Source organism: Periplaneta americana, chromosome 14, assembly GCF_040183065.1.
Source record: "Periplaneta americana isolate PAMFEO1 chromosome 14, P.americana_PAMFEO1_priV1, whole genome shotgun sequence".
NCBI lineage: Eukaryota > Metazoa > Arthropoda > Insecta > Blattodea > Blattidae > Periplaneta > Periplaneta americana.
In genome coordinates, this window is record NC_091130.1 from 156,987,952 (window position 1) to 157,015,451 (window position 27,500).

Below are 27,500 nucleotides of genomic sequence, written 5' to 3' on the forward strand. Positions count from 1 at the left end.
TCCCATTGACTCTTTCAAGGCGAATTACATCTCTTTTTTGCTGTTTTCCACGAGGTGAAATGCAATTTACACAAGGCAGCTTTGTGGGTTTGTGTATTTGCAAATTTATTCGTGTATTCGAATGTTAGAACGGTTTACAAAGGACGTAATCGTTTACTTACTGTTTATTCTCCAGTGAACTTCAAAATGCCAAAAAATAAAAAAATTAAAAAATATATAAAAGCACTGTCCATTTAGTGCTGTCATTCCTTGGTAGTAGAAGAAGTAATATATTTAATATTTAATACTTTACACTTGAGCTACATTAGGCATTGCAGCCCGAAAGAGCAGAAGTTCGTGCTCGGGCGCAGTTCAGATCAGTTATACAAAATATATCACAAAATTAAGAGAGTCCATTGAGCACAATAACATTAATAAATGGTAAAATAATACAGCATGTAATAATAGGGTCTATATACAAATATAAAATAGAATATTAGATTATCAATTTTTAACTCAATTAACTTAAACAATTAAATAATTAATCTCATGTGTTTCTTAAATCTATGCGTGTTAAGTGTACTTAGCTCAGGGTAAGCTCTAATTAATGTATTATATATTTTGGGTCCAAAATTTCTGCTGTGTTTTAATCCAGCAGTTGTGTGGCATTTGGGAGTATTTAGAAAGAAACTGTAGTTTTGTCTCGTATGGTATTCATGAGGATCAAATTTAAATTTATTGTGGTTTTTATTGAAGTAAATCAGCAATGTTTGTTTATAAATTTGTTCTAGATTTGATACACCCAAATGGTATTTTCCTAGTATCCGGTACTCGTTACATAGACCACTCTTACACTAAACCTGGAGTAATTTAAGCTTATTAATGAAATAAATGATTCTACTTACTGTTTTTTATATGCTCACCTGTATGTAACGCTCATTATTAATATCTCGTATCTTACTTCAAATTTATTTTCATAAGTTAACAATGAGCACATTGGGAGCAACATATAACAAATTATTTTCCTACACAATCCACGCTATATTCACGTTGTTTTGAAATGATTAATCGAAGATGGTTTGCTTATTGTTTATTACACGCACATTAATTGTATGTAATTTCTATTTTATAGATATTTGATTGTTATTTTCCATCCAAAGATCATTAAGAACGCTGAATATTACTTAATATCTCCTGTCTTTCTTCGAATAGTGTTTATATGCCAAGTTAATTTTCATTTGTTTTCATAAGTTAACAATGATGCACATTGGGAGCAACATATAAGAAATTATTTTCCTACACAATCCACGCTATATTCACGTTGTTTTGAAATGATTAATCGAAGATGGTTTGCTTATTGTTTATTACACGCACATTAATTGTATGTAATTTCTATTTTATAGATATTTGATTGTTATTTTCCATCCAAAGATCATTAAGAACGCTGAATATTACTTAATATCGCCTATCTTTCTTCAAATAGTGTTTATATGCCATGTTAATTTTCATTTGTTTTCATAAGTTAACAATGATGCACATTGGGAGCAACATATAAGAAATTATTTTCCTACACAATCCACGCTAAATTCACGTTGTTTTGAAATGATTAATCGAAGATGGTTTCCTTATTGTTTATTACACGCACATTAATTGTATGTAATTTCTATTCCATACGTTTTTTTAATATCCCAAGATCATTAAGAATGGTGAATATTATTGATGCTTGTTTCCTGTATTTCTTAAAATAATGTTATGTGGCATGTTAGTTTTTATTTGTCGTTATTTACGTAAAAATGATGCGCCAAATAATAATAATAATTTCGTACTCACATCACATCCTATATATTCACATTTGTTTTTCAGTGATTTATTAAAGAATGTACCGGTACCTTCAACTCAAATGTGATGGACCGGTTAATTATCATAAATTAATTGCACGAGGGTTTAGGGGCCAAGTCCCCAACAGGAGTTTTAGGGGGCGGAGCCCCCTAAAGCAAGAAAGAACACACCATAAAATAATATAAGTCGTACCTTCAACCCAAAGGTGATGGACCGGTTTATTAGGCTACTATAAATTAATTGCACGAAGGTTTGGGGACTAAGTCCCCAACAGGGATTTTAGGGGCGGAGCCCCCTAAAGCAAGAAAGAACACATCATAAAATATAACTCGTACCTTCAACCCAAAGGTGATTGACCGGCTTATTAGGTTACTATAAATTAATTGTATGAGAGTTTGGGGACCAAGTCCCTAACAGGGGTTTTAGGGGGCGGAGCCCCCTAAAACAGGAAAGAACACGTTATAAAATGTAACTCCTACCTTCAACTCAAATGTGATGGAGCGGTTAATTACTATACATTAATTGCATGAAGGTTTGGGGGCGAAGTCCCCAAGAAGGGGTCTTAGGGGGCGGAGCCCCCTAAAGCAAGGAAGAACACATCATAAAATATAAGTCGGGGTGTCGGGCACTGAAAAGTGCCTTTTGGAAAGCATGGTGATGCGCATTTGACAAACGCAGTGTACGTACTTGCTAATAATCCCTTTTTATTTGTCGTTAATTACGTAAAAATGATGCGCCAAAAAATAAATTAGAAACATGTTACATAAATCACTCTTGTGCCAAAAGAGAATGCTCCCTGGACCAAATTGTCGTATTTTGCAGTGGTCGTCAGTTCTCGCTGAAATGGGTAATAATATAATAATATAATATAATTATGTTGTACGTAGCAAGATCGATTATTCAATTTATAGGATATTTTATGAGGTTGTCACGACTGAGATATCTATTGTCAATTGCTTTTATTTGTCAGAAGGCCTTGACTGACGGGTATATAAGGACCGGCGCCCTTATGTGTGCAGGTCGGGGTTTGGGATGGCCCACAAGCAACAAGTTATACTAAATATGTTAAACATAAAAACGACCTATGTAACGAGTACCGGGTACTAGGAAATTAGCCACCAAATTCCTGACTTTTTTTTTGTGGGGGGGATTTAATTGAAGTGAATTTTAATGGCAGGCAGAGTAACTATCTCATGCCCCCATGTTTTAAATTGCTACCATTGCACTTCATTAGAACCAGGTACCCAGCTTCGAAGCCGTTAGCCCTGTGAACTTACAATATATTTATTTTCCCCTATTATCATAATACAGGGTTGTTATCTAAGAAATTAGCAAGTTCTTTGTGATAGTAGAAGGGAAAGAGTGGGGGAAGGGAAGTGGTCCGTGGCCCATTTCTTTTAGGGCTCATCCCGACATTTGTCTTATTGCTCAAGGGAAACCACGGAAAAACCTAGAGCAGGATGAGGTGTCGTGCTGACGACAAGCCAATTGGCTATAGTGGGGTCGGAATATGTTCAGGTGAGAGTTTTTGGTTTAATCATTATTCAAAGCACAAATACATTAAAGGTACATAAAAAATGTTTTCAATAAAAGCAATGCATCTATGCTGCCAATAACGTGATGACCCTGAAACAGAGAAATAACATTATTAGTGCATTAATAGCCTTGTCTGTGTGTAGAGTCAAGTGGTTATTTAGTGTTGAAGTTGGTATTCGTCTTGTACGTTGTCGTTCCAAGCTAGAGGGTGGAGTAGGCTCTTAGGTCGTTTATGTTTATCTAATGCAGGGTTGTAATTTCCAAGTGAAGAAATTAGTGGGTTTGTGCTGCTGTAGGACTTGGTGTACGTGCAGAAGGCTTGATTTGAAATATATTCTTGAATTGTCGGAATTTCTAGTTCTTCATGAATCAATCTAACAGGAGTTACTCTAGAAAGTCCTGTGATGAATCTGAAAATTTTGTTTTGGAAAACTTGTAATTTTTTACGGACTGTAATAGGTGCATGTCCCCAAGCAGGACAAGCATATAGTATTACTGACCTAATTAATGTTTTATACAAAGTTAGGGCTGTGTGTATATTTAGGTTTCTGCTTTTATTTAATATTGGGTAAAGCTCCACCATTCTAGAATTGGCAAGTCTGAGTTTTTGTAGTACATGTTCGAAGAAAGTGAGCCGTCTGTCTAGTGTTACTCCGAGATATTTTACTGAAGTTTTCCTCTCGATTTGTAATCCATTTATGGCTAATTTTGTATGATTTATTACCGGTCTATTGAATTTATTCCTTCTGCAAAATAAAATTACTTGTGTTTTGGAGATATTTAATTTAATTCTCCATCTGAGGAGCCATGGTTCAATGTCACGCAGGTGACCTTGTAGCCTGTTAATGGCAACAGTTGGCTTCCACGATGCCGTGAGATTTATTTTGTTGGGAAATCAAAAGGTTTATATAGACAAATTTTGATAATTCTTTTTTGGAGCAAATTTAAAGGACGGAGAGTCGATTTTGCCATTCCTCCCCAACCTAAAATACCGTACTGAATTATTGATTGAAACAGAGCTAAGTACACAGTACGCAGAACATAAACAGGTAAATAAGAGCGTAGGATGGAAAATTTGTGGATTGTTTTACGCAATCTGTTACACAGGAAGGAGATATGCTTGTCCCATTTTAAATGTTGGTCAATAATAATGCCTAAATATTTAACTTGTGAGGATATACTCAAAGCGTTACATGAGCAGGTAGGTAGGTTACAATCATGTATTGTTATACAAATCTAGTCTTTCAGGTAAAACTCCCTGTAAAGCATATTTGAATAATTTCAAGGGAAAAATTGTTCCGGGGCCGGGTATCGATCCCGGGACCTCTGGTTGAACGTACCTGCGCTCTACCAACTGAGCTACACCGTCTCAACTTTTTCCTTTATATCCACACAACTCGCGTGGGCTGACGAAACGCCAGAGACCCACATCGAGTGCACACAATCTCTGTGTGACTTGAAATTGTGGTTTTCTATTAACGTACACAGTGACGTATATATTATGCAAATCTAGTCTTTCAGATAAAGCTCCCTGTAAAGCAGATTTTAAGTAAATCGTTGATATATATATTAAAAACAAAACAGGACCTAAAATCGTCCCCTGAGGTACACCTATATCAATGTTACGTGATTCACTAAGGTGATCATTTATTTTAGTTGCTAGACTTCTGTTACTTAAGTAAAATTTAAATAACTTTAAAGCCATTCCATTAATTTCCAATCTATCCATTTTATTCAAAAGTATATTGTGATCGACTGTATCGAAAGCTTTTTGTAAATCTAGAAAAATTCCTAGACATTTATTTCCCACATCCAATAAAAAAAACAGTGGATTCATCGAATCTTGTAATTGCGTGAAACATTCATGAGCATAGTTGGGATTGGAAGGATGTTTGGGATTTGAAATAAAAGTTTGATATTTCTTTTCATTTCTATCTTCACACTCTCTGCATTCAAATTTAACAAGGCAGAGCCTTCTCGTTAACTACGTCATAATCGCTTCCTCATTCCAGGAGGCCTAGTCTGCAGACAACAATGCAATTGACAGTTGAAACGATTCACACATCAATATGGGGCTAATGAATTATTTGAAATTGTAATGAATAATAATATGTAATTACTGATAATTTATTTAATTCATTTGGAAGTTAATCTTGCCCCCCTAATAAAAGATGTAGGTCATCCCATATTATTTGCAGATGACACAAGTATAGTAATTACAGCCAATAACTCCAACACATTCCAATCTTCAACAGAGAAAAATTCTCTTCAAAATATATGACTGGTCCTCAGTCAATAAATTAGTATTAAATTGTAACAAAACTAACATAATTGAATTTAAATCCTGTCCAAATTCAACCTCGAAAATTTCTAGCGCAATAATTAACAATAGATCCCTATTAGAAACAACAACAACCAAATTTCTTGGCTTAAAAATCGATAATGTACTTAATTGGAAAAATCATATTAAAGAAATTACCCCCAAACTAAATTCAGCTCGTTTTGCTATTAGATCTATGCAAAAGATAGTAAATATCAATATCTTAAAAACAATATACTTTGCATACTTCCACTCGGTAATGAGTTTTGGAATAATATTCTAGAGAAATTCCACAGATAGTACCAGTATATTTCTATTACAAAAAGAGTAATTAGAATAATAGTAGGTGCCAAATCTAGGGAATCGTGTAGGACTATTTTCAAAAAACTACAAATAATGCCCATGGTTTGTCAGTATATCTTTCCATTAATAATCTTCCTCGTATGTAATCGTGAAAACTTTGTAATTAATTCAACAGTTCATAGCATAAATACACGTCAAAAATGACTTTCATACTCCATCGGCAAGTCTATCGTGCTATCAAAAAGGAGTACGTTATATGGCAGTAAAAATTTTTAATAGTCTCCCTATCGATATAAAAAATGAAACTCAAAACATAAGATTATTTAGAGCCAAATTAAAGAAGTACTTAATTTCTCACGCCTTCTATTCTGTAGGTGAATTCATGACATTCAATAACACTTCATGAAATTGATACTAAAACTTTGTGTTATACTAGTAGACTATATTGTAAATCTCGTCTGTATATATTTCATCTAGACTGTCACTATAAATTAAGACTTTATAATAGTATTAAGTTTTTTGACTTGTTCCATATTCTAGCTGTGAAGCAATGTATGAATACCATGGAATGTTAATAAATACAATACAATGCAATACCACAGTTAAATACAGGGACATCATTTTATTTTTACTTCATTTTTTATTGTACCTGAGTTTTTTAGTATACTTCACTCCCCCCCTCCCCTACTAGTGAACTTCCAATCATCCTCCACACAGAACCAAGGCCGCGTATGCAGTCAAAGTCGCCTTACGGTCATAGTAAACAATACTAAGTGAATATAGTACTTTCCAGAAATATGTTCGCGTTTTCCAATGACGAAAGAGCTTTCAATATTTAATCATATTTTCGCAAAGGTATGTCGTCCGTTAGCATACGTCGCATCCCGGTTTCCCCCCCACCCACTTCTGCTCGCCCCTGTGTGAAGGTTAGTGGCTGGGCTGTCTTAGCTCCTTTCTGAAAACATTAATTTCTGTTAAGAATTGGACGTCTACGTAATATTATACAACTATTTAAAATAACTTAAATGAAAGGGCCTCGTTAAGTAATTAACAGTCACGTGATTTCCCCCTTTCTACGATCCTGCGACATAACCACTTGGACAGACAGTAGATAGCTTTTCTGAGTAATTTTATCTTTTCGTGTCGGGCAGAAGTGAAGATTGAATTTACAGTACGTAAGGTACTCTTTTATAGAATAGGTACAGAATTATTTCAACATGAGTTACTAGTACGAAGGACGAAACTGGTAATTGGAATTAGGTACAATAGTCTATAGTGCGATAATATGCACATTAGAACTGAAGCCTGTATCGAAATGAACGGCCACCATTTTAAAAAATGTGTTTAAATCTCCATATTATGATTATTTTTCAATTTAACTTTATTCTCTATATTGTACGCTAATCTGCTGTAGACAATATAATATACACTGCATAATAAATACGTCCACATGGACAGCTCAGTTCGTGAGTAAAAACACTCAGTGTTAATACTGTACTGTATTTTGATTTAAAAAAAATTCTAATGAAAATTATCAAACTCAAAATCGCGATATTTCCTAGTTTACGTAAATGGATGAACTACTTTTCTTCCCTCCTATACCTAGTAAAGTGATTTGTTTGTATTTTACGCCAGTATCATCGAACTGCAGTTCGTGGAAGGGGAAAGCAAACGGTATTTCCGGTTCTCAACCGTTAATCCAAAGGTATAGCCAGGTTAATATTAGAAATGTTAGTAAAATAAATTATGTCCCTGTTCTTCAGAAAGAGATTTTATTAAATTCACTATTTCTGTGTTTGTAGTGTCCACATTTATTAATTATGAATATTAATGTTGTGTTTAATACTTCATTAAGCTTTTTTTACACGTTATATTTTCATGTGAATCTTTTCCAAAGCCCTCTGTTACAGAAAGCACAGATCTATAGCAACTGTTTTCAGCATGGCCCCCTTGTGTAAAGACACAAATAACTGAAATAAACAAGCATCAAATTACATTATTCACTAATTAATACGGCATTGTCATTACTAGAATTCCCTACATAAAGAGACGAAATCCCGGATGAATAGCAAGAATGCAATCTGTCATGGAACATAACAGTGTACTGTAGCTGTAGAGTTACAGGTTTGGTTTGAGAGAAATTAAATACCATACTAGTCTGATTGTTCACGTGATGTAATCTTTCACCATTACACGAGCAATTAGTAACTTGAATTAAATTATGTTAATCAATTGAAAATCTCAAGGTACTATTGGAAATACTGCTTACTTATTATGTACTAGCCGTACCCGTGCGCTCCGCTGCATCCGTTAGAAATAAATATAAAGTAATTACATAATTAAAATAGGACATTTGATCCTGCGAACATTCGTGTTTGATAGAAGGATAAATCGTTTAATATGTTACTTAATTTAAATTGTATTTAAATAATTAAAATGCGATCATTTTGATCCAGAGACACTCGCTTGGTGCAATAACAACTCCTGTAACACGTTTCTTAATTGTTATTACATGCAACCATAGTTTAATGAAGATTGACATCATTTAGATTTAATGTGTTCATAAACATTATTTTAAGAAATACAGGAAACGAATATTCATAATAGCCTATCAAGTTTTCTGTGCATGAGAAGATATTTTAATCTTACCTGTCCTCGATTCACTCACAAGTTACTGTAATAACATTATAGCATTATGTCCATCTAGAGAAACTACACTTTCCAATGATGAAATACTAATTAATTATACAAATCGGTTAATTTAGCTTCCGATATTACTTCATACAAACACAGAAACATTCTCGGTAGGCTACATTTCATAGCTTTCGATTGTTGTTGTCCAAGGCCCCTTATAACGAAGTCATTTGTTTTTTATTTCATTATACCGCCAATTTAATTTTAAAACTCATTTATCTCATTAAATATCACTCCTATCAAAATTCTTCAAAGAATGATACTTTTCGGAAATCATTTTTAAAGAAACTTTTGTTATGTAACATTTTTCACAAAAGTCAATAATAAGCGAGATATTTCGATTTATTTAATTCACGCCCCCTTACAACCCCCTTCTTATATAACGTATTTAGAATGCCATATAGCCTAAAATCTAAGTTACAACAAACTTAATTTATATTCCAATTTTCATCGAAATCCGGTGAGCCATTATCGCGCGAAAAGGTAACACACATCTAGACAGACAGACAGACTTAAATATCAGTCCTATCAAAATTTTGCCTCGAATAAAACTTATCGGAAATCATTTTTAAAGAAACTTTTGTTATGTAACATTTTTCACAAAAATCAATAATAAGCGAGATATTTCGGTTTATATAATTCAGGCCTCCTTATAACCCCCCTTTTAAATAAATTATTTCGAATGCCACATAGCCTAAAATCTAAGTTACAACGAACTTAATATATGTTCCAATTTTCATCGAAATCCGTTCAGCCATTATTGCGTGAAAAGGTAACAAACATCCAGACAGACAGACAGACATACAAACAAAAATGTCGAAAAAGCGATTTTCGGTTTCACGATGATTAATTATACATGTTAACACCAATTATTTTTAGAAAAGCGAGAATTACCAGAAAAATTTCGCTTACAGATTTGCAGCTGGCTACGGATTGGAAGGTCCGGGGTTCGATCCCACGTAGTGACAAGATTTTTTCTCGTTGCCAAACTTTCAGAACGGCCCCGAGGTTCACTCAGCCTCCTATAAAATTGAGTACCGGATCTTTCCCGGGGGTAAAAGGCGGTCAGAGCGTGGTGCCGACCACACCACCTCATTCTAGTGCCGAGGTCATGGAAAGCATGGGGCTCTACCTCCATGCCTCCCCAAGTGCCTTCATGGCGTGTTACGGGGATACCTTTAACTTTACCTTTTATAGATATGTTTTTGTATTTGAAAGAGGGAGGGTTACATCGAAGCATAATTCCTAAAATAAAGGCAAGTTATCAATTTGCTACTTAGTAACTGAATAGAAAATTCAAGTTGTACAGTACTTAAAAATAATTTTGAGGTTTGAAGTTAACTTCACATAGCTAAATGGTACATTATGCAACGAGCCTATAATGAAGGTAATTAAGAAGTGAGTATGGATATTTATGAAACGAGCGCAAGCGAGTTTCATAATTTTCATACGAGCTTCTTAATTACCATTATAGACGAGTTTCATACGACTTTTTATGCTCGACCATATTTCTAACTTGATATTATTAATTTTAATCGTATCTGACCTTCAGCAATGTTCCGAATGTTGTGAGATGTGCGCAGACGCGAAAGTATTGATTTTTTCCGAGGAACAGATGTCCACATTGACCTTGCTAGGCCATAAGAACCTACAGAGATAACATTGAAATAAAATTAGACATTGAAAAACGAGATGACAAATTGAATTTATTTGAATATTATTTACAATTAACGCTAATTATTATAGTAACAGAACATAACCTTCTGCGACAGTATTGGATTTCCAGCCTCCGTGACTTTTCGCTAATTCTCTTTCGATTGCATATCCGAGAATAATCGATACTTGCGGTTTTATAACGGTAGAAAGCTGACCTGTCTTTGGCTGAACAGTTGTAATCTGAGTCGTCATTGGCTGAAAGACCTGACCTTTAATGAGTAGGTGTACTTTAATGATATGCATTAAAGGTCTGCTACCAGGTGTATAATTACTACGTTTCGGCATGGTCGAGCATAAAATATTGAAAATCACATCAGATTTTTGAAGAAAGGTTTAATTTATTTATATGATTATTAAATATATTTTACTTGAGCACAAGAGACATAAGTTAATATGAAATCACAGTTTTCTTGTCTTTACGTTGACTAAGACTGCAGCGTGTACAGACAACCAGAAAGGGTGTAAGGACAGAAAAAGAGAAATAAAGAAGGGATAGGGACGAGTTCTAAGAAAGACGAACCTGTGTCGATGGCTTTGTATCGTATTTATGTAGGCCTACTTATTATAAAATATACTGTTATAGCTTTAATTTGTCAGACCATTAAACATACATTACCAATTTAATACACTATGAGTTTGTTTAATTCCATGAAATCAGTTGATATTTTGTTCGTAATGATGGACCCTATTTAACTCTGCGTTTACAGACGTTGAGTTGCAGCCCTGTTTCTTCCTCGTCTCTGCCACACGCTACACTCAAAAGGCTCTGCAACTACTAGAGTCATAGCGATATTCGGGACATCGTTGTAATATCTTGCATATTATTTTCGGAACTTTTTTTAGCACAACATTTTATACAGGGACATCATTTTATTTGTACTAACATTTCTAATATTAACCTGGCTATACCTTTGGATCAACGGCTGAGTACCGGAAACACCATTTACTATCCCCTTCCACGACTGGAGTTCGATGATACTGGTGTAAAATACAAACAAATCACTTTACAAGGTATAGGAAAGAAGAAAAGTAGTTCATCCATTTACGTAAAGTAGAAAATATCGCGATTTTGAGTCTGATAATTTTAATTATGTTTTTTTTTAATCAAAATACAGTACAGTATTAACAATGAGTGTTTTTACTCACGAACTGTGTTATCCATTCGCACGCATTCAGAACATTAGATTACAATATAGAGAATGAAGTTAAATTCAAAAATAATCATGGTATGGACATTTAAACACAATTTTGAAAATGGTAGCCGTTCATTTCGGTACAGGCTTCAGGATATTATTGCACTATAGACTATTGCACCTAATTCCAATTACCAGTTTCGTCCTTCATACTAATAACTGTCCACACCTGTGGAGTAATGGTCAGCGCGTCTGGCCGCGAAACCAGGTGGCCCGGGTTCGATTCCCGGTCGGGGCAAGTTACCTGGTTGAGGTTTTTTCCGGGGTTTTTCCTCAACCCAATATGAGCAAATGCTGGGTAACTTTCGGTGTTAGACCCCGGACTCATTTCACCGGCATTATCACCTTCATGTCATTCAGACGCTAAATAACCAAAGATGTTGATAAAGCGTCGTAAAATAACTTACTAAAATAAATACTAGTAACTCATGTTCAAATAATTCTATACCTACTCTATAAAAGACAACCTTACGTACTGTAAATTCAGTCTTCACTTCTACCCGATCCAAATAGTTGTTTTAAACAGTTCTGTAATATGTATTACGTAGACGTCCAATTCCTAACAGAAATTAATGTTTTCAGAAAAGAGCTGAGACAGCCCAGCCACTAGCCTTTACAGAGGGGCGAGCAGAAGCGAGTGGGGGAAACCGGGATGCGACATAGGCAAACGGACGACATTACCTGTGCGAAAATATGATTCAATATTGAAAGCTCTTTCGTCAATGGAAAACGCGAACATATTTCTGGAACGTACTATACTCACTAAGGCGGCGGGTAGCTCAGTTGGTAGAGCAGCTGGCTACGGACTGGAAGGTCCGGGGTTCGATCCCAGGTGGTGACAGGATTTCAGAACGGCCCCGAGGTTCACTCAGCCTCCTATAAAATTGAGTACCGGGTCTTTCCCGGGGGTAAAAGACGGTCAGAGCGTGGTGCCGACCACACCACCTCATTCCAGTGCCGAGGTCATGGAAAGCATGGGGCTCTACCTCCATGCCCCCCAAGTGCCTTCATGGCATGTTACGGGGACACCTTTTACCTTTCACTATACTCACTAACTCTGTACTGTTTGTGTTTACCGTATAAGGACTTAAACTGTATAGTTTAGTTGTTTGTGGACAACGGTTTGAAGGTCACTAGTAGAGGGAGTGAAGTACATTCACAAACTCAGGTGGGATAGAAATTGATGTAAAATAAAATGATGTCCCTGTATCAATCTTCCAGTTTTGACCGTTCCCTTGTCAGTACTGGAATTATGTGATTATAACTTATTGGTGTAGTGGTTAATGACGCTGGCTTCTAATCAGGAGGTTTACAGTTCGATTCTCGACTCCGCCAATGAATTCTTCCTTTGTTAAGAATTTTTCCTTGGTATATATGGTCTGGATATTTGTGTTTCCCTTAGTTAGATTTGGATAGAATGCAAATGTTAGGAGTTGACTGGCACACCCTACCAAAAACCGCTGTGAACATCCCTTTCGGGATCACCAGGGGTGGCTGACAACCCGATGAACTTACATCCATCATATTAACTGTTAAATTCGCGACTAAACGACTAGGCCTCCATATGACGCGTGTAGGTCAAGGCCTGGCTGTGCTATGTTTCAATCGATGGGCCTTGTGTCAGGCACAGGGTGGTGCAAACCTGTTACAGGAACTACTTCGTCGTCATTGTTTAAGCCATGCTTTCAGGGAGATGATATTGCTTCATGAATGTGAGGATGGAATTATTGTGAACGTAGTCAATTCATAATCGTCAAGGAGACAATTAGGGGTCACGTGGCCGGTATACTTGTACTTAATATACAGGGTGGAAGTGAAATATCCTTGCATATTTCCAGGGGTAATAGCTCATGTTATATGTAACAAAAAACTGTAATATCATATTGGTGGAAATTTCAAATATTTTTGATAAAAAAATGTTTTTCTTTTCTAAATGTTTAACACCCTCTTATTCGGTAGCTATTGCGGCTAGGATCGTGATTTTTGTTCATATCGATAGAAAATCTAATAAAGAATAATTTATCCCTCCGGCGTATTTCAATAGCGTTCACAGTTTTCGTGTAAATTTAATCTTAAAAACCTCTAATTTCAAGCCATTGCACGATGAGAGCAAGTGGCAACGTCTTGGCAGAATGCAGCTCATCTAGTGAGACACACCGAGTTCGTTGACCTCTTACATCTGTATCACGAGTAGAGTGTGTTAGCGACGATGTTGCCGGGCTGCTGAAACTTCAAACTTAATTTCCTAATTAGCCGTGCGTTTAATCACAAAACATAATATAGGTTTTCTATTCATGTAGGTGTGCCCTATTATTCCTTTCAGTCCACCGCTATGGAATAATGGTTAGCACGCCTGGCCATGAAACGAGCGGGCCTGGGTTCAAATCCTGGTTGGGACAAGTTACCTGGTTGAGGTATTTCCGGGGTTTTCCTCAACCCAACAACCCAAGAAGAACGTCACAAAATAAATAAATAAATAAATAAATAAATAAATAAATAAATAAATAAATAAATAAGTAAATAAATAAATAAATAAATACGTAAATGAATAAATAAAGAAGAAAATAAATAAATAAGTAAATAAGTAAATAAATAAATAAATACGTAAATGAATAAATAAGTAAATGAATAAATAAGTAAATGAATAAATAAGTAAATGAATAAATAAGTAAATGAATAAATAAATACGTAAATGAATAAATAAATAAGAAAATAAATAAATAAATAAGTAAATAAATAAATAAATAAATACGTAAATGAATGAATAAGTAAATGAATAAATAAGTAAATGAATAAATAAATACGTAAATGAATAAATAAGTAAATGAATAAATAAGTAAATGAATAAATAAATAAATAAGTAAATAAGTAAATAAATAAATAAATAAATACGTAAATGAATAAATAAGTAAATGAATAAATAAATAAATAAGTAAATAAATAAATAAATAAGTAAATGAATAAATAAATAAGTAAACAAATAAGTAAATAAATAAACAAATAAGTAAATAAATAAGTAAATAAGTAAATAAATAAATAAGTAAATAAATAAATAAATAAGAAACTAAATAAATAAGTAACTAAATAAATAAATAAGTAAATAAATAAATAAATAAATAAATAAATAAATAAATAAGAAACTAAATAAATAAATAAGTAACTAAATAAATAAATAAATAAATAAATGAATAAATAAAAAAGTAAATAAATAAGTAAATAAATAAATAAGGAAATAAATAGATAAATAAATAAATAAGTAAATAAACAAATAACTAAGTAAATAAGTAACTAAGTAAATAAATAAATAAGCAAATAAATTAGTAAATAAGTAACTAAATAAATATGTAAATAAATAAATAAACAAATAAGTAAATAAATAAATAAACAAACAAATAAGTAAATAAATAAATAAACAAATAAATAAGCAAATAAAATAAGTAAATAAATATATAAGTTAATAAATAAATAAAAAGTTAAGTAAATAAATAAATAAGTAAATAAATAAGTAAATAAGTAAGTAAATAAGAAAATAAATAAATACGTAAATGAATAAATCAATAAGTAAATAAATAAGTAAATAAATAAATAAAAAAGTAAATAAATAAATAAATAAGTAAGTAAATAAATAAGTAAGTAAATAAATAAGTAAATAAATAAATAAGTAAATAAATAAATAAGTAAATAAATAAGTAAGTAAATAAATAAGTAAATAAATAAATAAATAAGTAAATAAATAAATAAGTAAATAAATAAGTGAATAAATAAATAAGTAAATAAATAAATAAATGAATAAATAAATAACAGTGAATTGTGGATAGCACAATAGTATTGGAACATAAAAGGGAATGGTGGGTCTGTGAACGAATATCAATACGCGCAGACTGGGTTGTTAGGCACAGAGCATTTCGTTTCTAGGAACGCCGCACTCTGTGCACATAATTAGCCATTCTTTATCCGTCGGTTATAAATCAGAACATTTGCTAAGCAAAGCTTTGAAAGCTCAAATAAACCTTGTTAGCCCACGTCTTTGTTTAATGGGAGTTTTGAAAGTAAACAAAATCCTGAATGTATTACTGGAATGGAAATCCTTTATACATGGCTAGTTGTGGAAGGGCTCGTTAGGGGCGGAGTAGCTGTAAATAATTGGTAAAGGCTCTGTTGAACTTGAAGAGTAGACGACAAAATATAATACGTGCATTTTTGACCGAAGTTTAGATTTCGTCATATTTCATAAGTTTAAAACTTTATTTGAAGCACTTAGCCATAAAAATCATACATGGGGCAAAGTGGTTCAGCTACGGATTGGAGCAGTTTTCATTACATTGTAAGACTTGGAGCACGAACTACTACAACGAATAACTGATCTACTGTGCCCTTATACTCCCATTTTTTCTCCAATATCTGTCGAATACAAAAAACCTGATCAATAGTCGAGCTGTTACGCCTGAAACCACACTGATGATCCCCAATAATTTCATCTACATATGGAGTTAATCTTCTCAAAAGATATTCGGCAAAATTTTGTACGACGTCAACAAAAGTGATATTCCTCGAAAGTTACTACAGTTAGTCTTGTCCCCCAGCTTAAAAATTAGGTTGACAAACTTATTACCATTTCAAAATGGGAACTTACTTTTGAATAATCTTATATAATTACATATTGTTCAATACGAGATGTAAAATATTTTGTGCGAGATCGTGCGTATTTGCTTGGTTTCCGCACAAAACCAATCCGCGGTAAGTCTAAAATTCCACATTCAGTATTCCCAACCTAACACATACGTAACAATTTCCCTCTTCTTACCGCTTAAGTGACATATTAATTTTACTGCTTTAGGCTTTTAACATATTATTTTTAGAGACGTTCAATATAGTAATAATTATAAATTGGAAACTTACCACTGCAATTTCACCTAAATTGCACTGTTAATTATTGTTTTTAAATATTTGCAAAAATTAAGTAAACTCTACAACTCCACTAAAGTTACTGCATTCGTGATGCAAGTAACATTAAGGAAGCCGTGAAAAAATCAACAATATTCCAGATGCCGATGTTATCACTGCAATATGTTATATAAATAATATTGTTAAAATATTAAAATGAAAAATAAATCATTACATAACCTTACCGTTTGTTTTAAGTTCGCATTTATAGACAGGGGGGGGGGAAGACAGACGTATATCACGGCCTGCTGGAGTATAGTAAACACAGAAAACATTTTAAAGCAACAATGTTGAAGACAGATATTTTTGTTTTGCAAATTTGCCGTCATCGAACAGAAACCAAGATGGCGATTTCATTGCAACTAATTAGAAATTCCTCTTTCAGGCATGTAATAAACGATCTTCGCACAAAATAATGTACGATACACGAGCGGTATGTTTGTTTTCATGTTCTCGGAAATTAAAAAAGCTCAACTACGTTTCGCTTTTTCAGTCTTTTCCTCGAACATGAAAACTTCAACACACCGCTCTTGTAACGCATATTACTATTACATGAAACCCGCTGAAACTCGAGCTCCGAACCGTGGCGAAGTTACTGCGCAAACTGTACTCTAGACATAAGAAGAGTAACGCTCGCGTGGCCTCAATATTACCATAAACTGCAGAACTCTTGATCCACGATGCACTCGAGGAAGGCATGTATAATTCAACCCAACAATTTTCCTGCGGAGTATTAATTCCCTGGCCCAGCTGGAGTACAAAGGATACATTCAAAGAAATAAAATTTTATGTCTTCAGACTCTGAATTGCATTGTTCTTATTGCGCAAGATGTAACTGGGAATTGCAACTGGGTGCCTCAGAGTTTAGCTTCAATGTCTGGCGGTGATGTATTATGAGGACTACTATAGCTCATAATTTGAAATTATAAATTACATATTTATAATATACAGAGTGTTCCAAATTGATGTATACACTCTTTGAAATATTATTTCACAGCAAAGAAATGAGATAGAAATATAGGGATATCATTTTATTTTTACTAACATTTTTAATATTAACTTGCCTATATCTCTGGATCAACGCCGTTTGCTACCCCCTTCCACGACTGGAGTTCTATGATACTGGCGTAATATACAAACAAATCACTTTACTAGGTATAGAAAGGAAGAAAAGTAGTTCATCCATTTACGTAAACTAGGAAATATTGCGCTTTGGAGTTTGATTATTTTCATTAGGTTTTTGTTTAATGAAAATACAGTACAGTATTAACAATGAGTGTTTTACTCACGAACTGAGCTGTCCATGCGGACATAGGCTATTCATTATGCAGTGTATATTATACTGTCTACAGCACATTAGCGTACAATATAGAGAATGAAGGTAAATTGAAAAATAATCATAATATGGATATTTAAACAATTTTTTTTTAAATGGTGGCCGTTCATTTCGATACAGGCTTCAGTTTTTTTGTGCATATTATCGCACTATAGACTATTGTACCTAATCCCAATTACCTGTTTCGTCCTTCGTACTAGTAACTCATGTTGAAATAATTCTGTACCTACTCTATAAAAGAGTACCTTACGTACTGTAAATTCAATCTTCACTTCTGCCCGACCCACACAGATAAAATTACTCAGACATGCTATCTACTGTCCGTCCAAGTGGTTATGTCGTAGGGTCGTAGAAAGGGAGGAAATCACGTGACAGTTAATTACTTAATGAGGCCCTTTTATTTAAGTTATTTTAAATAGTTGTATAATATTACGTAGACGTGCAATTCCTAACAGAAATTAATGTTCTCAGAAAAAAGCTAAGACAGCCCAGCCACTAGCTGGCGAACAGAAGCAGGTGGGAGAAACCGGGATGCGACGTAGGCAAATGGACGACAGTACCTGTGCGAAAATGATTCAATATTGAAAGCTCTTTCGTCACTGGAAAACGCGAAAATATTTTTGGAAAGTACTGTTTACCATGACCGTAAGGCTACTATGACTGTATATGGGGCCTTGGATCTGTGTGGAGGACGGTTGAACTTCATTAGTAGAAGGGGTGGGAGTGAAGTACATTAAAAAACTCAGGTACAATAAAAATTGAAGCAAAAATAAAATGATGTCCCTGTACAATTTTTGCGGTTTATGATTCAGAAGGCAGTGGAAAGCATGAAAACATGTTCATCTGTTTATAAACAAACATGGCGGTGCAATTATAGTTCGATGAACGTAAGTGGATACTGAAATGTTACTGGAAAGTGGAGAATGTTGTTGAGGTTGAACGACGTTGGAGGGTTGAATTTGGAACACAACCACCAACAAGGTTAACTATCACAACAATGCGAGACAAGTTTGAAGTCGACGGAACAGTGCAAGATGTGTTCAAAGGGCGGTGCGGAAGAAAGAAAAGTTCCACCGATAACGAGAGTGTTGATGCAGTCATGCAGGCTTTTGCACAATCCCCAAAGAAGTCAATGAGGCAAAGTTCTCTTGAGATTGGTATCAGCAAAACACAGTGTTCATCGAATTTTGCGAGCTCAAAAATGGAAGCCTTACATTTCTAGACACACTAAATGAGGACGACCCAGAGATGGATAGGACGAAGAGGAAGTGCTGCGGAGTTCCCGCCTCGATCTCCGGATTTAACCCCTCCAGACGTCCACCTATGGGAAGCTCTAAAGGGCACAATGTACGCCACAAAACCACAAACATTGAAGGAACTGAGAGTTCAGATTGAATATGCCTGTAATGATATTTCATTAGCAACAATCCAGTTGGTATGTCGCTCTGTTGTACGTCGTTGTTGGGAGTGTACTGTGACGGAAGGGAGCCATTTTGAACACGTACTGGCTTAAGGAATACAAAATAGCAAAAATCGTATTTCTGTCTCATCTCGTTGCTGAGAAATAGTGTTTCAAAATATGTATACATCAATTTGGGACACTCTGTATAGTTTGCTTTCAAAAGAGCAAATGTTCGTGTTTGGGGAAGTACCAGTTACATAATGTAATACCTACTTGAAGTTAAGTCATAGGTATAATTACAATTTAAAACAGAATTTGAAAAGACGAAAAAAAAAAACCTATTCCAAAAAGTTAAATAATGAACAGTTTTAATTACTTACAAATGGCTTTTAAGGAACTCGCAGGTCCATTACCGCCCTCACATAAGCCCGCCATCGGTCCCTATCCTGAGCAAGATTAATCCATTCTCTATCATCATAACCCACCTCCCTCAAATCTATTTTAATATTATCCTCCCATCTACGTCTCGGCCTCTTCAAAGGTCTTTTTCCGACCAGCCTCCCAACTAACACTCTGTATGCATTTCTGGATTCGCTCATACGTGCTACATGCCCTGCCCATCTCAGACGTCTGGATTTAATGTTCCTAATTATGTCAAGTGAAGAATACAATGCGTGCAGTTCTGTGTTGTGTAACTTTTTCCATTCTCCTGTAACGTCATCCCTCTTAGCCCCAAATATTTTCCTAAGCACCTTATTCTCAAACACCCTTAACCTCTGTTCCTCTCTCAAAGTGAGAGTCCAAGTTTCACAACCATACAGAACAACCGGTAACATAACTGTTTTATAAATTCCCACTTTCAGCTTTTTGGACAGCAGACTGGATGACAAAAGCTTCTCAACCGAATAATAATATGCATTTCCCATATTTATTCTGCGTTTAATTTCCTCACGAGTGTCATTTATATTTGTTACTGTTGCTCCAAGGTACCTGAATTTTTCCACCTTTACAAAGGATAAATTTCCAAGTTTTATATTTCCATTTCGTACTATGTTCAGATCATGAAACAATCATATATTTACTTCGGTTTTTCCGAGTTTACTTCCGAACATATCTCCTCATTTGCTTCAAGTAAAATTCCCGTTTTCCCTATTCGTCTATGGATTGCAAAATTGTATTAAACTTTTTTATTTGAAATGTCTCAAAGAATAATCATATCCCACCTGCCTCAAATCCATTTTAATATTATCCTCCCATCTACGTCTCGTGCTCCCCAAAAGTCTTTTTCCGTCCAGCCTCCCAACTAACACACTATATGCATTTCTGGATTCGCCCATACGTGCTACATGCCCTGCCCATCTCAGACGTCTGGATTTAATGTTCCTAATTATGTCAGGTGAACAAATTTTGAAGAAATATGATGCTTAATATAATTATTTTACCCTGAAAATGTTATTATTATTATTATTATTATTATTATTATTATTATTATTATTATTATTATTATTTTTCGTGTCGATCTGGTTGGCAAGTTGGTATAGCGCTGGCCTTCTATGCCCAAGGTTGCGGGTTCGATCCCGAGCTAGGTCGATGGCATTTAAGTGTGCTTAAATGCGACAGGCTCATGTCAGTAGATTTACTGGCATGTAAAAGAACTCCTGCGGGACAAAATTCCGGCACATCCGGCGACGCTGATTTAACCTCTGCAGTTGCGAGCGTCGTTAAATAAACCATAACATTTTTTTAACATTATTTTTCGTCAAGGATTGAAAGTACACTTTAACACTAGATTATATTAAAGTGTTGCTACTTGTAAATGATGTCCCTGTAGAAGTGGCAATGTAAGGAAAGAGAGCAAAAATATCTGAAACAAACTACGTCAATTGCAATTAAATTGAAGTAACATCTAATAAGAAAGAACTTCACGGAGAGAAACACAATTTATGAAGTCTTAGCAACGCTAAAGTGCTTTTATATGAATTAAAAACACAGTAAGGGATGTCTTCTGTATAGTGTCCACTGGGACGTAGTGTACAGCTTACGATATAGTATAGGTTTGCCACGACATCGCTGCTTTGTCCATTCCACGTCACATGTCGTTTCTGGCAAGCGAGGAGAAGCAGGCGCGAATGCAGCCCGCACTACATTGAACAGATGTTCGCTGTTGTGGCCTCCATCAGGCCAGACCTAGACAATCGTGACTGTGAGTAACGTGATGAATACAAACGACGTCACGAGGCTGCGTTACCAGGGCAACTAGAGCTGAGTTTCTATACATCATGTTAGACTCATTGACAAATAGAAACACTTTAATATAATCTACTGTTAAAGTGAACTTTCAATCCTTGACGAAACAAATAATAATAATAATAATAATAATAATAATAATAATAATAATAATAATAATAATAATAGCATTTTCAGGGTAAAAGAATTATATTAAGCATCATATTTCGTTAAGGGGAGAGGATGGTACTTCTTAAAATTTTTTTCCTATTTGGTGCAAAATATTAATTTTTTGTATCTAGAGAGCTCATGGCTATAGCAACTCAACCAAATATAAATACTATGAAAAAATTATTTGGGAGCCAGATTTAAAAAAAAATGTACCCAATGGAGGATTTTACAAAACTCGATATATCTAAGCCATTTTTAAAGATAAATTCAAACAATTTATTACAATTTATTTGTAAATACACGCTCTACAAACTGTCTGTAACAGAATTTTGATATTTGTCCCTACATTTGTAAAATAAACAATTAAATTTAATAACACTTTTTTTTTATTTTCTTTCTTGCAAATAGACAGACTTATTTTTAAAATGAAATCAATTAGGAAAATCCTGTTACAGAGAAAAGTTTCGTAGTAGTCTAGAGAATTTATATTCTAAATTTCATGCATATATCTTTAATATTTCAAAAAGTATATAGATTTTTGTCTGGCAATGTAGCTAAAAATAAAGTTCCAGAAACAGCAATCAAAGGGGGTGTGATTTAATAATCCAGAGCGCAGGAACTTTAAAAATATCGTTTCAACATCCAATAAGAGCACAGATACCCACAAAATGTTATACAATGTATTCTACATATATCACAGAGTATTTTAAGGAAAAAAATTGTTTTTTGAAAATTTACTCATTTTTCACCAAAAAATACCATCCTCTTCCCATAAATTTCTTCACCTGACATAATTAGGAACATTAAATCCAGACGTTTGAGATGGGCAGGGCATGTAGCACGTATGGGCGAATCCAGAAATGCATAAAGAGTGTTAGTTGTGAGGCCGGAGGGAAAAAGACCTTTGGAGAGGCCGGGATGTAGATGGGAGGATAATATTAAAATGAATTTGAGAGAGGTGGGATCTGATGGTAGAGACTGGATTAATCTTGCTCAGGATAGGGACCGATGGCGGGCTTATGTGGGGGCGGCAATGAACCTGAGGGTTCCTTAAAAGGCATTTGTAAATAAAATAAATATGTTAACAGGTTTACCGGGACACTTCATGGATTTTTACGTCAACTATTAACCTGTTATAAGGACCCGGGATTGCAACGCATTTGTACAGGGACATCATTTTATTTTTACTTGCATTTTTATTGTACCTGCATTTCTGAATGTACTTCACTCTCACCCCTTCACTAATGTCCTTGCTCCCGTCAGACACACAAACTTACGGCCGCTGTTGCATTCGAAGTCTTCAAGCAGTGAAGTAAACACTGCAGTGTATAGTGTGTTTCATAAATATGATTGCGTTTTCTATAGAAGAAAGAACCTATATTAATAATATCGTACTAAAAAATTATATTCAAGAAACGATAAATTCAATTTCAGAGAATATGCTTCAAAATGTTTTTAATAATATGCGTACTGAATTGAAGCCTGCATTGTAATGAACGGCAACCATTTTCAGCAGCTTGTTTAAAAATTCAGATTAGCTTATTTTGAATTGAGGTGGCTAGAAGCAAAGGAATGCTAGTGACATTTGTAATAACATCAGTTAAGTGCATCCAGTGTAAGCAAAAGTATCTAATATTTTAGTGGCAAAGGGATATTTGAATTGCATCATACATTAAAATTTAAATAAACAATTTCATCGATTTTACGAAAGCTTAAATATTTAAACCCCATTTTCTCAAAAGTAACTTAAGTGCACTTACAGCCCTTTACTTATGACCCCCTCAATTTAAATGCACTCTCTATATTGTATGTTAACATCAATAATTAATATGCTAAATAAAGTAGACATTACATAACGAACATAGCCGCCTGAAAAGTTGAGTTTTTGAAAAAAAATGTTAGTACTCTACTGTATTTTGATAAATTCCGTAAAAGTGATGATCAAACTGAAAATCGTAATATCGTATTTCCCTACAACATAAATGGATACACTACTTTTCTCTCCTCCTATACCTAGTAGAATGATTTGTTTACATATTGCAGTAGTAACATCAAACACCTGTAATGGAAGGGGGCAACAGTGTTTCCGGGTATAGCCAGGTTAATGTTAAAAGTGTTGGTAAAAATAAAGTGATGTCCCTGTATAATAGGTTGTTTCCAGCACTACCTGGCGTCATGGGGTGTTGATAACAAGTTACACCTTTTCTTCCTCAATAAATCGCGTGTGCGACGGAGGGAGTAATTAAGTCACTCAGGCAATTCCGCCCAGCCAGGCACTCCGAATGGTGAAAAGGAAGTAACGTTGTGTGTCTGGAGAAGACATCTTCGTGACAATCTTCCAGAGTGTCGTTTTGAAAATACTACATAAACGTGATGTTATGTAATTGCGTGTCTGTAACGAGGGCCTTCACGAACGGAGATGAAATAAATTAAGATAGTTTGGAAACAAGGTAAGGTAGGTGTCCCTGATATGGCCATGCTAAAGTTTGAGAATTTTTCTAGCCGCTATTTTGAAAAAAAATGTAAACCACTTTTTTCTTACTCGTTCTCAGTCTAATGGACTTTCTTAAAACAATTTCCTTTCCCCATAAAAGTAGCTTTAATTGTCCAAAAAATCACAAATTCCAAAAGTCTACCTAGTGGCCATATCAGGAACATGTGCACATGATATGGCCACCCTTGTTCCATGTTCTACAAATCGTGATTGTTTTCAGTTTGATAGCGCAGTTGTGTTAAAATTAAATAATTTCGGTGTAAAATGAATAAACATGACACTTAATAATCTATATATATAATTTGAACTGGTAATGGAAATTACGGGAAAACGGCTGAACGGATTTTAATAAATGACCCCTCATTTTGAAGCTTGGAACCCAAAGTTTTTCGGAAAAGTAGTAGTTTTCAGTGAAATGTCAATTTTCCTACATCATTTTCCTTTTTTCCAAAATCCATCTTTCGTCAGTTTTGAGAACTAATTAATTGTATTCACGGCCGACTTGATTGAATTTCAGAACAAAACACACACTACAATAAACAATAGGCTATTACACGAAGGCAGTGACCTGCAGGATTGCCGACATATTTAGAGCTCAATTCAATTTGTTATTAAAAACTGATTCTGCAGTGTATAATTTTCTGAGTACAGCTGTGTATTGGATATTCAAATCTACGAAACTTGAGATGGTTTGATGACATTATTACCATTAGAAATTAAATATTATTATAGTTAATATCATGATGCATCTATTTTTCATTAATTGTACATAATATTGATGCTATATTGATGACATGAATGTGAAACGTTTTGTGGTTATGTAAGTAAATGTAGAGAATATCTTAATTTAGATCTTCATTTCTATAATTTACTATATATAACTACAAAACTTAAGATAATAGTATTGTTATTAAAAATCAAATATGTTTATACTTATTAGCCCAGTGGGGTTGGGTCTTTTTCATATACTTAATGGCGGTGTAGTGTAGATATTGATATGTGTCATTGTGTTCAGTATTGGCTCGAGAGAGCGCAAAAATTACAGTTCCTAAGGAAAGATCAAAAGGTATTACTTACTGATAAAATAAGAGACCTAGAAATTTTTGTATTCTCCAGATCATTTCAGCAAGATCTCTTAGTAGGATAAAATGATTTTACCGTCTACATTTCAAGTTCTACATGCAGCAGCTATACGAAAATGCTATTGTTCGAAAGCTTAGCAAACCTGACATTTTTTTAACTTTTGCCTACAATCCACAATGACCTGAAATAGCTACTGCTATCGTCCTGACATTGATACTTGGGTTTTCGCGTTGAAATTCAAAAACTGAAGTTGGATAGGTTCAAGGAAAAGTATTTGGCCTAAAAAAATCCATTCAGAGGGAGTATGTTTCATTATTATGGAAGCAAATAACTATCAAAAAGACAAGTATTCTTCATTGAAAATAAATCTGAAAAATATTATTTGATCGTCTAACGAACTTAGTTTGCAGCAGCATTTGCTGCACAAGCCACTAGTCTTTTTTATAATTCAAAAGTGTAGTCAAAACAGGTTTTTCCATAAAAGAAATACGTTGTTTTCCTTAAAATACAAAATTTTTGCGTAATCCCAGGCATAAGGCATGTAAATTTGTCAGGTGAAAAAATAAAAGTGAAACGAACTTGTTATGGCCATGGTGCATTTGATATGGCCATACCAGGAGCAGGTAAGCTTTCACGAAAATCGTTTGATTATGAACAACTCGTAAAAGATACGCCTTCAGCGACAACACCAATCATCAGAACATTAAAAACTGAATGGAGTACGATGGTTTTCATGAAACAAGTCTTTGAAAAACATGCATAAAACAAAGGAGACTTACCAGGGAAAAATAAGAAGAGGTCACATGAAAACCGCAAAACAGGCAACTAACGCCATATTGCTCAACCTGACTGGATGGAAAACGATCAAGTGACATACCAGGATGCCCTTTCACTGGATGCTGCTGCAATTTAGCGGATTTTTTGGTTAACTAACTCACAATAGGGGGGTGGCCATATCAGGAACATGGCCATAACAGGAGCACCCACCTTATTAAGTAGAAATTCTGAATCTATTAACGATCATCAACCAAGAATTTAGGACTTACAAGTAGACATCGAAATTGAGGCACATTTACTCTGAAGTTAAGTACACACAGAATAATACAGTACTTACAAAGCAGCTGGCAAGGTAGTCCTCTCCCAAATACACATACAGGGTGTTAAAAAAGTATCCAGTATTTTAGGAGGTCCTAGTATACATCAAAACAAGAAAAAAAGGGTACTACAACACATACTCTTTGAGATCTGAACACTTGTTCATAGGAGGTGCTCAATGTGACGTCCATTCATGGCAATGCATTCCTCTGCCCTTCGCCGTAAGGAATCACGCACTCTTTGAAATTGACCTGGTTGTTCTTGATAGCCATAAGACTAGAGGATTTAGGTTTGGGGAACAAGCAGGCCAAGGTGTGGGGCCTCCGAAATCAATCCAGCGGTCCTGAAATGTCAGCGTCAGGTGTTCACGCTCATTGCAGAAAAAAATTTGCTGGTGTGCCATCGTGCATGAACCACATCTGTAGTCTTTGCTGACATGGCACATACTACAGCAAGGTAGGCAATACGTTAATAAGAAAGTCCTGATAACGAGCCCCAGTTAATCTCTGTGGTAGCATGTATGGCCCTTAATCTATCGCCAAGAACGCCTGCCCATACGTTGATTGAGAATCGGTGCTGATGCCTTGTTTCTTCAAGTGCATGGGGATTTTCATCAGCCCACACATGCTGATTACGAAAATTCACAACACCATCTCTGCTGAACCCCGCTCATATCCGCAACCAAACCTTTGTTTTCAGTATTCCTTGCGACGTATCAGTATTCCATGCCAGGGGTGTCAACTACGGTATGATTTTCTGGTAGTCTGCTGTATTGTAGGGCACAAAAATGCATTGCCATTGAGCACTTTCTATGAAAAAGTGTTCAGATCTCAGAAAGTATGTGTTGTAGGACCCATGTTTATTAGACCTTTTTATCTCGTTTTGATGCATAGTATCACCTCCTAAAATATTGGATAATTTTTAACACCCTGTATAATGACAGTTAGATGGGACTTTTGCAATACAGACCCAGCAATAAAAAACATTAAAAATTCGCCTGAATGTCAAACCTAAATATTATGTAGGCCAGAATATATTGCATTATCATCTCTCAGGTTTAAAAATGTAATATTTCTCTTACGTCTATCAATAGTCATACAGAGAAATGTCCACACCTGTGGAGTAACGGTCAGCGCGTCTGGCCGCGAAACCAGGTGGCCCGGGTTCGA